This window comes from Hyaena hyaena, unplaced genomic scaffold (assembly GCF_003009895.1).
Source record: "Hyaena hyaena isolate Hyena2069 unplaced genomic scaffold, ASM300989v1 scaffold_1918, whole genome shotgun sequence".
NCBI lineage: Eukaryota > Metazoa > Chordata > Mammalia > Carnivora > Hyaenidae > Hyaena > Hyaena hyaena.
Genome location: NW_024082557.1, coordinates 1 through 13,031, shown reverse-complemented (window position 1 = coordinate 13,031; position 13,031 = coordinate 1). Strand labels below are relative to the sequence as shown.

Below are 13,031 nucleotides of genomic sequence, written 5' to 3'. Positions count from 1 at the left end.
TGTAAATATGGGGAAGGAGATTACTTCCCGATCCATCCCTGACCTACCAAAATAGCATCCGTGCGTCCTGGGAACAATGAAGTAGAGCCCAGATCCTTGAATACTGGCTGGATGCACTTAGAAGACTCAGGCCAAGAGAAGCCTTCCCAGCCACACGCAACAGAGGCTTCATTCGGGAGAAGGATCACATATCCACTCACCTGCAGTTGCATCATCAAGGGTTCGGCCACCGCGTCTCTTCCTCTGGATTTCCACTCAGAGTGCAAACCGTATGCAGGAAAAGCTGGGCAAGGAGAGAGAAGCCAAGAGACTCCAGTCTTACGCACAATTCCCAGACCCCCGATCATGAATCCCTGATGTGCCTGCATGCAACCCCCCAGCTCCCCCTACAAGAACACACCTCATGCTCTGAGAGAGGTGGTGGAGCTCTCACTTCCGCTTGGATCAGAAGTGACAAGGCTTTGGCTGCTGTTGCTAGTCAATAAAATAGGAATATTCTTTTCTGTTTTCAGACACAAAAATCAAAATCATTATTTCTAAATTAACTACATTTTCGGGGCGCCTGGGTGGCTTAGTCGGTTAAGCGTCCGACTTTCGCTTAGGTCATGATCTTGCGGTTCGTGGGTTCGAGCCCCGTGTCGGGCTCTGTGCTGACTGCCAGCTCAGAGCCTGGAGCCTGTTTCAGTCTGTGACTCCCTCTCTCTCTGACCCTCCCTTGCTCACGCTATCTCTCTCTCTCTCTCTCTCCTAGAAATAAATAAAACATTAAAAAAAAATTTAAGTTAACTACATTTTCATAAGGATATTTAATTCCCTCCCTGAACCCCAAACCTAAAAGTCCCTAGGATAGAAAACGTACAATGCAAAGATTTTACAAGGAAATATATTTGTTCAATCTGACATTTTAGTAAAGTTATAACTGGATTATTGTCCTATATTAGTCATTACCACAAATGACACCATAGCTCTTCATAAATCTTTTATTTAAACGTACCGGTGAACTTTGAATTATTACCAAAATTTTATTAGTACTTACATGTGTTTCATGACAAAATGACATTATATCATAAGGAAAAGTAGATGTAACTCACCTCCTTACACCTCGAGCCCCAAAATAAGAAGACAATAATAAAGTTTAATAAAAAGGACTCTCTGCTTGGAACCTTAAAAACATTCACTGAATTTAATCCTCACAAACACTCTGCTGATTTCAGTATAGTCACTGTTATGGACTGAATGCCTGAGTCCCCTCCTTCCCCACCCAAATCCAAATCCATTATGTCAAAGCCCTAATTCCCTATATGATGGTATGCAGAGATGGGGCATTTGGTAGGTAATTAGGTTTAGATGAGGTCATGAGAAGAGGTCCCCCATGAAGGGACTGGAGTCATTCTAAGAGGAAAGACCACAGCTCTCTGTCTCTACCATGTTGGGACACATTGAGAAGGCAGGCTCCTGCAAGCCAGGAACCGGTCCATCAGTGAGTACTGAGTCTGCTGACACCTTGGTCCTGGGAGTTCCAGGCTCCAGAACTGTGAAAAACGAATGTGGGTTGCTGAAGCCACCAGGTATTTTATTATTAGAGTCTGGAATGGCATGAACAAATGATATGAACACAGTTTTAGAAAGCCTTAGAAATATGAAAATATTACACGGCTAAGGAATGATACAGGTAGAATTTCAATTATATTTCCCCAAACTCAGATTTCTAAACATGGTCTTCTTAGGGGGTAAAGCTTCCTGCCAGGTCTTACCAGGATTGCCCCCTGTCAGATGAAGAATCCTAGATCCCTCCAGCAACCACAGCCTCTGTCTTTCCAGTTCGCCCACAGAATCACTCCCTATGCCCACGCTCTCCAAACCTGGGGACCTACATTCTACTGACACCACTTGAAGTCTATCAGCCCCTGTTTCCATCACTTTTACTGCCCACCTCAATCCCCATGTATCCTTTCTTCATGCATCCAAGGGAGGTTAAAAAAAAAAAAAAAAGCAGCTTTATGACAAGTGCGTATGCAGAACCTATCCCAATGCCTGGTTATATGGCTCATGCTCAATAATATCTGAGATAAAATCATTATTTTGTTAGTTATGCCTCCTTACCTTCCTTATACATCCATTTCTTCCACCTACTTAATGATCAACACCCTGTAACAGCCAACAATCATAGATTTCTCAAAATCTAAAAATTTGCGTAAGTAATTTTCTTCACACCAATAACTCATTCTCTGAGATGCCCTGGGTGTCCAAGGATTCAGTTCAACTCTGACACCATCTTCCCGGAGTTAGCATCAGATCCCACAAGTTCAAAGTCAGCCCCATGCGACTTACTCTCCTTCAGATGCCAGCCACAAATGTAGTGTCCAAGCTGCCCACATCTCTGCCGAGAGCACTGTAGAGTCTAGGGTTCCTAGAGGAATCCTCAAAGTTTGAGGTTCCCTCAAATTAGGTTTGATAATTTTCTAGAATGACTCACAGAATTTAGGACAACACTTTACTTGGTTTTACTGGTTTATTTTAAGGATGAACAGCCAGAGGAAGAGGTACACGGGGTGAGGTCCAGAAGGGTCCCCAGTGCAAGGTCCCGCCATCCCCATGGAGGTGGGCAGATGGAAGCTCTCACCAGACCAGAGGTTGGTCTCCACACTCCAAACCTGGGTGTTCAAGAGTGTTTATAGAGTTCAACCTCCAGGAACCACTCCCCTCCCCAGAGGCTACTGGGTGGGGCTGATATCACTTACAAACACATCTTATTTTATAACACTCTCCAGCTTTAATTTCTTCCCTGTTTTCACACTAGCCTTACAAGTAGGATCTTTAGACCTGCCACCATCTTCAGAAATCCACTAGCCTGCCTCCCTGTCCAGTCCCCCAACTCACCTGACTGTAGTCTGCTCTCACCCCCTGGGATACAGGTTTCATTTCTATCAGCAATATGATACAAGTTCTGTTACCTTGCAGGGAGGGGGGGGGTGGAGTCTCTAATAATATTCTTACCTACTTCCTTGTGGATTTTTTTTTTTTTTTTTGCGGTAGATCCCAGGCACTTTTTTCCCCTAATTCCTTTGTGTTATATCTTTTTTTCCTTAAATAGTTTATTGGCAAGTTGATTTCCATATAACCCAGTGCTCATCCCCACAAATGCCCTCCTCCATCCCCATCACCCCCCTTTCCCTCTCTCCCAGCCCCATCAGCCCTCAGTTTCTCAGTATTCAAGAGTCTCTCATGGTTTGCTTTTCCATGAGGATTTCTAAGGCTTTGCTCAAACAAGTGTTTAAGAATTTAACTAAAATACTTGTATTTTCCACAAGTTTTCCTAAAAGATATGATACCCTTTATGAGTCTTTTCCAAAAGTTTTCTTTAAAAAAAAAAATTCTTTAAATGATTTCTCCTAAATGAGGCATTACACAACACAGGATCTGGTAACGTATCCTTTTTACTCTGTAACAGAGCTCCACTCTCTGCCTGGCACAAGCCTTGTCCACAGTCTCCTACCGCAGACACTCCTTTCTCACTGCCTCAAGGATGGTGCAGTGTGATGAGGCTGGCAAGTGGGAACGTGTCAGAGAACCAGGAAATGAGAACTTGGTTACCTTAAATGTCTGCTGTAAAAATAATGCTCCCTTCTGAGAGTTACTCTAGGTTCATTTTTATATTTGATACAAACACATTAAGAAGAAGAAAAAAGACAAAGTGTTCTTTTTGGAACCAAACGCCTGTGCCTGAAATGAAACTATATTGCCTGGTTTTTCCTCAGTAATTTATTCTTTGACATATGAAGACAGGTCCTAAGATGTATATACTTTTTCATATTGCTCAATTAGTTATGAACATTAAAAGTATAATTTATTCATGAAGCCTATCATATTTTGAAGCGTGCAGAGCATGGCAGTCAGTAGGATGTCAAGGAAATCTGACTTGGAGAAAATGAAGGGTCAGCTCTGCACTTCATTTGCCCTTCAGGAGATGAAGAGTAGGGGGGTTTGAAGGCAGTGGCCTGGGCCTACAAGGATACAGAACTTCTTCCCCTTACGGTCTTACCAGAGGTAGGCACACCGTGTCTTATTGTGCCTTACAGATACTGCTTTTCACAATGGTGTGTGGCAGTGCCATGTTGATTGGTGCCATTTTCCAGCACTAATTTCTTGTGTTGCTATCTCTGTGTCCCATTTTGGTAATTCTCACGATATTTAAAATATTTTCACTATCATATTTGTTACTGTGTCTGTGCTAAGTGATCTTTATGTTACTATTACAAGTGTTTTGGGGTGCCCTGAGCTGTGCCCATAGGAGATGGCTAACTTAATCACTAAGTGTCGTGTGTATTCTGATAGCTCCACTTATCAGCTGCTCCCCTCCCCCTCTCCTTGGGCCTCTGTTCCATGACACACACAAGTATTGATATCAGGCCAATTAATAAGTCTACACTGGCCTCCCAAGTGTTCAAGGTCTCTCACATTAAATCAAGAGCTAAAATTAATGAGCTTTGTGAGGAAGGCATGCTGAAAGCAGAGATCGGATGAAAGCTAGGTCTCTTATGCCAAACAGTCGGCCAAGTTGTGAATGCAAAAGAAGAGTCCTTGAAGGAAATTAAAAGTACTACTCCAGTGAACACACGGGTGCTAGGAATGTGAAGTGAGGGGCACCTGGGTGGCTCAGTCAGTTGAGCATCCAACTTCAGCTCAGGTCATGACCTCACAGTTTGTGGGATCCAGCCCCACGTCGGGCTCTGTGCTGACAGCTCAAAGCATGTGTGTGTGTCTCTCTGCCCCTCCTCTGCTCGTGATCGGTCTCTATCTCAACAATAAATAAACATTAAAAAAAAGTGAATTGAGACAGACCTATTGCAGTATGGAGAAGGTCTGAGGTCTGGATAGATCAACATTCTCTTAAAGCAAAGCCTAATTCAGAGCAAGGCCCTGACTCTCTTCAATTCTCTGAAGCCTGAGGGAGTTGACGAAGCTTCAGAAGCCGTCTGAAGTGAGTAGAGGATGGTTGGTGGGAGTAAGGACAGAAGTCGTCTCCACAACATAAAACTTCAAGGTGAGACATCAAGTGCTGATGTAGAAGCTGTAGCCAGTTATCCAGAGGATCTAGCTGAGACAATGCATGCAGGTAGCTACACTGACCAACAGCTTTTAACTTGGAGAATCTACTAGAAGCCTTCTGTTGGAAGAAGATACCATCGAGGACTTTCAACGTCAGGGAGAAGTCTGTGGCTGGCTCAAAGCTGCAAAGCATAGTCTGACTCTTGGTAGGAGCTAATGCAGCTGGTGACTGAGCTGAAGCCAATGCCCGCGTACCATCCTGAAAATCCTGGGGCCCCTAGGGATGATATAGATTTACCCTGTCTGTCCTCCATCAACGGAACAACAAAGGCTGGATGACAGAACATCTGTTCAGAATGTGGTTTGCTGAGTATTTTAAGCCCACTGTTGAGACCTAGTGCTCAGAAAAAAAAAAAAAAACCCAAAACAACACCCTTTTCACAGTATCACTATTCACTGACAAGTACCTGGTCACCCAGGAGCTGTGATGGAAATGGACAGTAAGATTACTGTAGTTTTCATGCCTGCTAACACAGCATCCATTCCGCAGAATGCCAGGGGCAGTGGGGTCTCAGACATATGGATGCATGACCCAGAAGACTGACAAATTATACAAGAATGAAAGCTTACAAAGATTTCTAGAGGAAAGAAAAATACAACCAAAAACAGATAAGAGATTCCCCTCTTTGAATTGTAGGCAAAGTTCTTTAAAAAAAAAAAAAATGTTTATTAATTTTTGAGAGAGAGCGAGCGAGAGCAAGCAAATGAATGAGCGGTGGGGGGGGGGGGGGGGGGGGCAGAGAGACCAGGAGACACAGAATCTGAATCAGGCTCCAGGCTCCAAGCTGTCAGCACAAAGCCAGACATTGTGCTTGAACCCATAAACCATGAGATCATGACCTGAGCAAAAGTTGGACGCTTAACCAACTGAACCACTCAGGCTCCCCTAGGCACAGTTCTAAATATGAAACAGTTGAAATAATCCTCAAAATACTTTAAAGGTTGTCTGGGGCACCTGGGAGGCTCAGTCGGTTAAGCGTCCGACTTCAGCTCAGGTCATGATCTCACAGTCCGTGGGTTCGAGCCGAGCCCTGTGTTGGTCTCTGTGCTGACAGCTAGCTCAGAGCCTGGAGCCTGTTTTGGATTCTGTGTCTCCCTCTCTCTCTGACCCTCCCCTGTTCATGCTGTCTCTCTCTCTCTCTCAGAAATAAACATCAAAATTTTTTTTCATTAAAAGCATAAAAAAAAAGAAAAAAGTATGAAAAGTTGTTTGTTTTGAAAACGTTTTCAGAGAATGAGGTTCTGAGAAAGTAAAGACAAATGATAGTGGTAGTCCTTCACGATGAGATCTGGGGAAGACCCAGGCAGAGAAGAGCAGGCAAATGCAAATACCTGGAGGTGGGACAAGCGAAACAGTACTGTGAATTTGCGAGTGGGTCTAGGCACTGGGAGAGAAAGTCACAGTAACATCTTTAGGTGACAGCTTATTAGCTCTTTCAACATTTATTATATATCTTTTGTTTTGTGCTGTGTTTATCGCTGGCAAAAAGTATTAAAATCAGTTTGTGTACTTTTAAGGCAAACAAAAGACAACATGGAAGCTTCTTTGTGAAAGGAAAATGGATAGAAGCATTAAGATACAATTACTGAGATAGAGCTCCTTATATTCATCCCAAAATAATGCTATCTGAGGCAGAGTGGAGAAGGCAGACAGTGATCTTAAAGTAGTAAGACAGAGATACTTAAATTGGGTCTGAGATAATTGGCTTCCTACTCTTGGTTCCTTGTATCCTTTTTAAAATTATTATTATGTTTCAATGTTTTATTTATTTATTTAGAGAGAGTGCGAGCAGGGGGGAGAGAGAGAGAGAGGGAGAGAGAGAGAGGGAGAGAGAGAGAATCCAAGCAGGCTCCAGGCTCTGAGCTGTCAGCACAGAGCCCTCTGTGGGGCTTGAACCCAAGAACCGTGAGATCATGACCTGAGCTGAAGCGGTTTCTTCAACTGAGTCAGCCAGGTGCCCCTGGTTCCTTCTACCCTTTAACTTTGCAGTGCCAGATAATTAGTCTTAATCAGACAGAATATAAGCAGTGTTCATTCCAGAAAATAGTAACGGAATCATCAGATCCCTAGGCTCTGCTCTGTAGATACATAATTCCCAAAGATGTCCCAGGGTATCCTAGTCCTTATGTCGCTAGTTTTTATGCATCTTTGATATCTACAGGGCTTTTAACTGGAAAAGGCAAGCTTCTTTGATATAAGTCAACGAGATAACTGAGAAACAGATGTTATTTCCAGGTGCCAGGAAGAGGCAGAGTGGCTCAAGGTTTCAATACGGGAGTGGTGGGTCATTTGGAAGTTCTGGCATCCTGATTTTTGTCTCAGTTATTCATTCTCAGTGTTAACATTCAGTCACAGGACAATGGTCATTCAGGTGAGAGAGGAGACATTATCTTCAACTTATCAGGCTGGTCATTCTTTTGAGTCTCTACAGGCCACCAAGGTGATCTTTCATGTGTTGAGTCAGCTGACATCACCCATCACTGATCTCCATGCCAAGAAAGCATCAATAATCCCCAGCTTTGACCAGCTACTGCATTTCAGCAAATGCTACCTGCGGTTTGTGTGTGTATGCTCTGTAGACATGTGTTCACAGAGCTTTTACCTCAGAGACTTTTGATAACATGCAAAGATTCACACATGAAAATGCCCATGCACAAGTCAAAATTCACAGAATTATGTGAAATAACTTGTAACCTCATTGAAAAGTGGTTTAATAATAGTTCCCATTAGAATAAACAGTACTTTTGTAGGGATGAATTTTCTCCTGGAAAAAAGGACCCAAGAAAACAGAGACTTGAAGACATTGTATACAGAGTTTGGTTTCCTCAAGACACCCACCTTATGGGCTCAGTTACTCATGGGGAGATATGCACCCCACACAGACCCAAGAAAACTCACTCCATCTTATGTGGAGACTCCCAAGTACATATTATGTATTCACCTAAACGTTGAAGATTTGATGGAGAAGGTGGTCTGGAGGCTGGATGGGTCACACAGACAGAATTCCATCATTTGACTCCTAGGTAAGCAGATAGGGATGAAGAAAACCAAACAGAGAGTCCAAATGTCAAGGCCACTTTACCACCAATGTAAAGTCCTGGCTCCTTAATGGAGTCCGATTCGCAACAAGTCTCAGGGAAGTAAGCTGAGCCCAGGAGAATGTAGATTCAGAGACTAGGAGGAGCACTGGGTCCCCTTCTTTTTAGGAACTACATTTTGGTCACTGTTCTGTGGCTTAACAGAAAAATATCTTCCAATTTCTGAATTGTTTTGAGTTCAAATACTAATATTAAATCAACTTGGGGCGCCTGGGTGGCTCAGTCGGTTGAGTGTCCGACTTCGGCTCACGTCATGATCTCACAGTTTGTGGGTTCAAGCCCCGCATCGGGCTCTGTGCTGACAGCTCAGAGCCTGGAACCTGCTTCAGATTCTGTGTCCCCCCCCCATCCCTGTTCATGCTCTGTCTCTTTCTGTCTCAAAAATAAATAAAACATTAAAAATAAATCAACTTAAAAGTTTTGGGAAAGTGGGCACCTCGGTGGCTCAGTTGGTTAAGCATATGACCTTGGGTCAGGTCATGATCTCATGTTTCCTGAGTTTGAGCCCCATGCTGGGCTCTCTGAGGTTAGCATGGAGACAGCTTTGGATCCTCTGTCTCCCTCTCTCTGTCTCACCCCTGCTTGCTCTCTCTCAAAAACAAATAAAGATTAAAAAAAGAAACTATTAAAAAAAAAAGTTGAGAGAGCCAGAGGTGTCTTCTCTTGTAATTAATCTTGGAGAAGTTACTCAGCATGAGTAGTTGGAATTAGGTACTGCCTAGTTCCAACCAGGATCAGATTTTCTAAAGGGAACATAAAAAAGAGATATTAACCTACACCTTCATCTTAAGGTTTATGAACTGTACATTGGGGCACCCGGCGGGGGGGGGGGGAGCCCTCAGTGGGTTGAGCATATAACTCCTGATTTTGCTCAGGTCATGATCTCATGGCTTGTGAGTTTGAGCCCCACACCGGGCTCTGTGCTGACAGCACGGAGCCTGCATGGGATCTTTGTCTCTCTCTCTCTCTCTGCCCCTCCCCTGTTCATGCTCTCTCAAAATAAATAAAACTTTAAAAAAGATATAAATGAAGCTACTGAAATTTGAAAACCCAATTTGCTTACTGATTTTTAATGTTTATGGTGTGAAATCTAGTAAAAGGAAACCACCCTAAAATGGAGTGGGGAATGGGGAGATGTGGCAGGTAAAACTTTCACACCCTTTAACAGTCAATTGGAGACCCAAGAGGAAGAGGGACTGGACCCTTCAGGGACTTGACCTTGCATGTGGATACTACTCAACAACTCCAGCAGGAGGAAGAGATGCTTTCCTTATCCTCCAGGACACCAGTTCAGGCAGTGAGAAGCCAATACACTACAAACTCTCAGTTAACTATAATGGACTTGAGGTTCACAGCAACCTTCCCACATTACCCCTTTTTCCTTAAAAAAGCATTCCTCCCCTTGGTTCCCGTGTTCCCTACAATTTTTCTAAAGCTTGTTTGTCCCAGATTGCAATTCTCTTTTATTCATTCTCAAGTAACTCCATCAGCTGCTATTAAAATAACAAGCAGGTTTTTTTTTTTTTTTCCTAAGAGAGAGAGAGTAAAAGGGAGGGAGGGAGCAAGCGCTCCCTCTCGCAGGGGAGGGAAGAGGGGCACAGGGAGAGAGAAAATTCAATCAGTCTCCACGCTCAGGGTGGAGCCCGATTTGGGGTTCGATCCCATGACCATTGCATCAAGGCCTGAGAAATCCAGAGTCCGATGCCCATGGACTGAGCCACCCAGGCGCCCCCTGGCAGGTTTATTTTTAAGGTTAACAATGGGAAACTAGTAACATCCCTGTCATATAGGTCCTCAGATATTGAAAAATTAAATTTTCATTAATAAAAAGCAAAACCACATCTTCATAAATGGTATCCATTTTATAAGCCTCATTCATTACCGCAACTTGACATAACACATTAAGAAATAAAAAACAAAAACAGTGATTAAAATATCCCATACTTCTCGGGCGCCAGGGTGGCTCCCACGACTGAGCAACAGACTCTAGATTTTGTCTTAGGTCATCATCCCAGGGTCTGCGATTCAGCGCTGCATCGGCTCCGCGCTGGGTGTGCAGCCTGCTTGGGATTCTGTCCCTCCTTCTGCCCCTCCCCCACTTGCACTCTCTAAATGAAAAGAAAAGAAATAAAAGAATATCCCATTACTTCTCAAAAAAAGAAAAAATCTTCAGATACCTCGGGGAGTCGCCCCATGAAAACGTGAAGCGACAACACCGACGACCTAACGACCAAAAGCGAATCTTGGTGGCACCCACGCTTCTCCCCAGGTCCCGAACACTCAGCCTCCCGCTGAGCACCCCCTGTTCCGGGCCACGTCCCGCCTCTCCCTCCGGCTCTCCGCCACCAGCACAGACCCCGCCTACCCTGCTGGGTCCACTAACCCGCGCCAAGCGCGGCGGCGGCCGCCGCCGCCGCCGCCGCCGCCGCCGGGGTCCTGCGAGGCCCGCGCCCCCAGCCCGGCGTGTCCAGCCAACGGGGGCTGTGCACACACCTGTCACCCTAACGAGGACACATCGGCGCGTTCAATGCAGGAGGCCCCGGGGCTCTGAGTCTCACCTGGAACTGCCCGAAACATTCACTGAGGCTAGGGAAGCAGGAGTCGGCTCCCTCCAACACTAACGCCGCCACACCGACCAGAGCGGCCAGCCTGCCGGCGCGTGGGACGGAAGGAGGGGAGGACCCGGAAAGGCGGGGCGGAACGGGGCCCCGCCCCTGCCAGGCCCCACCCCACGCTGGCCACGTCGGGCACGGGACGGGCACTCGCTCAACTTCTCTAGACCACGCCCCACGCTGGCAACGTCTGCGCAGGCCACGCCCCTGGATGACGTTCCCTTCCCGCTCTTCGCTCACCTCCGCAAGGCCCCGACCACGCTGGATTCGTACTAAACTGGCCACGCCCGTTCTCTTACGTACCCTCCCCTCTCATTCTCTCTAGACCACGCCTGACGCTAGGCACGTCCAGCCCCGGACCCGCCCCTTCCTTCCTAGGACCCACCCCTCCGTTGACGCCATGTCTGGCCCTCCACTCACCGTCACTAGGCCTTGCCTCACGCCGGGCACGTCTTAAGCCGGGCACGCCCCTCTGTTGACTCCTCTTCCCGCGTCCCCCTCTCTAGGCCCCGCCTCACGCTGGCCAACTACTTATTGGGCCCCGCCCCTCTGCTGACGTGGCCTCCTCACTCACCCTCCCATGTCCCTCCCGAAGTTGGTCAAGTCCTGCACCAGCCCCGCCCCTCCACATACGTCGCCTATGGTCTCAGCTGAAGCCCCGAAGACCCCGCCCTAAACCGGTCCCGCCCCTCCGCTGACGTGCACTTTAGGTCCCAGTTCAAACTCCATGGGCCTCGCCACACGCACGCTACGTCCTACGCTGGCCGCGCCCCTCCGTTTTTGTCCTGTTACCGCTGACCCTTCCTGTGGCCTCGACGGACATTAGCCTCGCCTCTCCGTTTACGCCACAGCCCCGCTCTTTGCTCTCTCCCTAGGCTCCACCCCTCCCTGAACACGTTTGGCACAGGCCCCGCCGCGGCACACACCCCTGGGCACCCCCATCCCTGACACCCAGTCAGAGCCCTCCAGTCGTCCTCCCTAGGCCCCGCCCCTCCGCGGACGTACCCTCCGCCCTTTCCCTCCGTTGGACCCACCCCCGTATCAGACGTCCAGTACCGGCACCGCCCCTCCGCCTACATACCCTTCTGGTTTCTTCTTACCCTCGCTAGGCCCCGCCCTACGCTGTCCACGCCCTGCACCACCCGCCCTTCCGCTGACGACCCTGCCCACTCACCCTGCGTAAGCACCGCCTCACGCTGGCCACGTCCTGCACAGGCCCCGCTTCCGCTCACCTTCCCGAGGTCCCGCCCTACGCTGGACACGTCCTATCCCGCCCCGCCCCTCACGGACGTACCCCTCCTTGCATAAGCTCTACTTGTCTAGTCCCCGCCCCATTCCATGTCCTCACTCCGGGCTTGAATTCTTTCACTTCACCTCCCCCCCCCGCCCCCCGCACACTAGCGCCAGAGCCTCCGCCTCCGCCCCTGGCCCTGAGATTGGCGTAACTCCGTTCCTCGCCCAGACCCACCTCCGAGCGGTTCTCATCCTCCCGCAGTGAGACCCTGCCGCCTCCAAGCCTCCCCTTCGCGGTCACCTGGGCGAGGCCCCTGGGCCCCAGGCTGGGGGAGGGACCACCCCGTTGTATGACGTCTCCTGCTGTTTCGTCCCCACACCTGTTCCCCCGGCCGTACCTGCCAGAGCGTGTCTACATTCCCGGTAACCCACTGGAAAGTGAGCTGCTAGGACGCAGGCGGCATCCGTTGCGTCGCTGAGTGCCGAGTGGGCGGCGACTTGAGGGAAGAAAGACCGGGAGGGAGACGCCGGGCGACCGCGAAGGGAGAGTGAGTAAAAGGAGCAACCTAGAGGATGCCACGTGGGGGGTGGGGGGTGTTGTGCCCTGGAGAAAGCCGTCCTAGTGAACGGTGGTGCCCGGGGTCGACGCGGCGGGAGCAGCGGAGGGCTGGGGGAGGGGCCTTCACCGGTCGGCGCGGCGGGGGCGGTGGGGAGCAGGGGGCACACCCCGCATTCATTCCTTTCCTGCTGTCCACGGTCCTTTCCCTTGTAGCCGTATTGTGTGAGGGTCAAGCTAGAGGCCTCCGTGTTTTCCCGGCCTTCGCTGCATTTTGAAAATACTGTTGGGTGCTCAGTAATTTTACACCAATTTCACGTGCCCTCAGTGAGGATAATGATCCTTTTTTATATTAACAGACCTCGTCTAACAGCTTCCCTTCGTTCTTGTGACCTTTTGACTGAGCTGGCCGTGGGCTAAGG

At 48.0% G+C, this 13,031-nt stretch overlaps 1 protein-coding gene across 3 annotated transcripts in view; it reads right to left on the bottom strand.

Moving 5' to 3' along the window:
• LOC120226959 (zinc finger protein 596-like) overlaps positions 1-11,925 on the bottom strand; it is an 18,030-nt gene extending 6,105 nt beyond the window's left edge. Inside the window, exons 1-2 of one of the 3 annotated variants that reach the window (XM_039225129.1) lie at positions 11,902-11,925; positions 201-283 (exon numbers count right to left, since the gene is read on the bottom strand). The gene's annotated coding sequence lies outside the window, so the exon portion shown is untranslated. Of the gene's footprint in view, positions 1-200; positions 284-400; positions 498-10,766; positions 10,867-11,901 lie in introns of those variants that run through there. The other 2 variants (XM_039225128.1, XM_039225130.1) reach the window with 2 other exon arrangements.
• Positions 11,926-13,031: the final 1,106 nt, after the last annotated feature.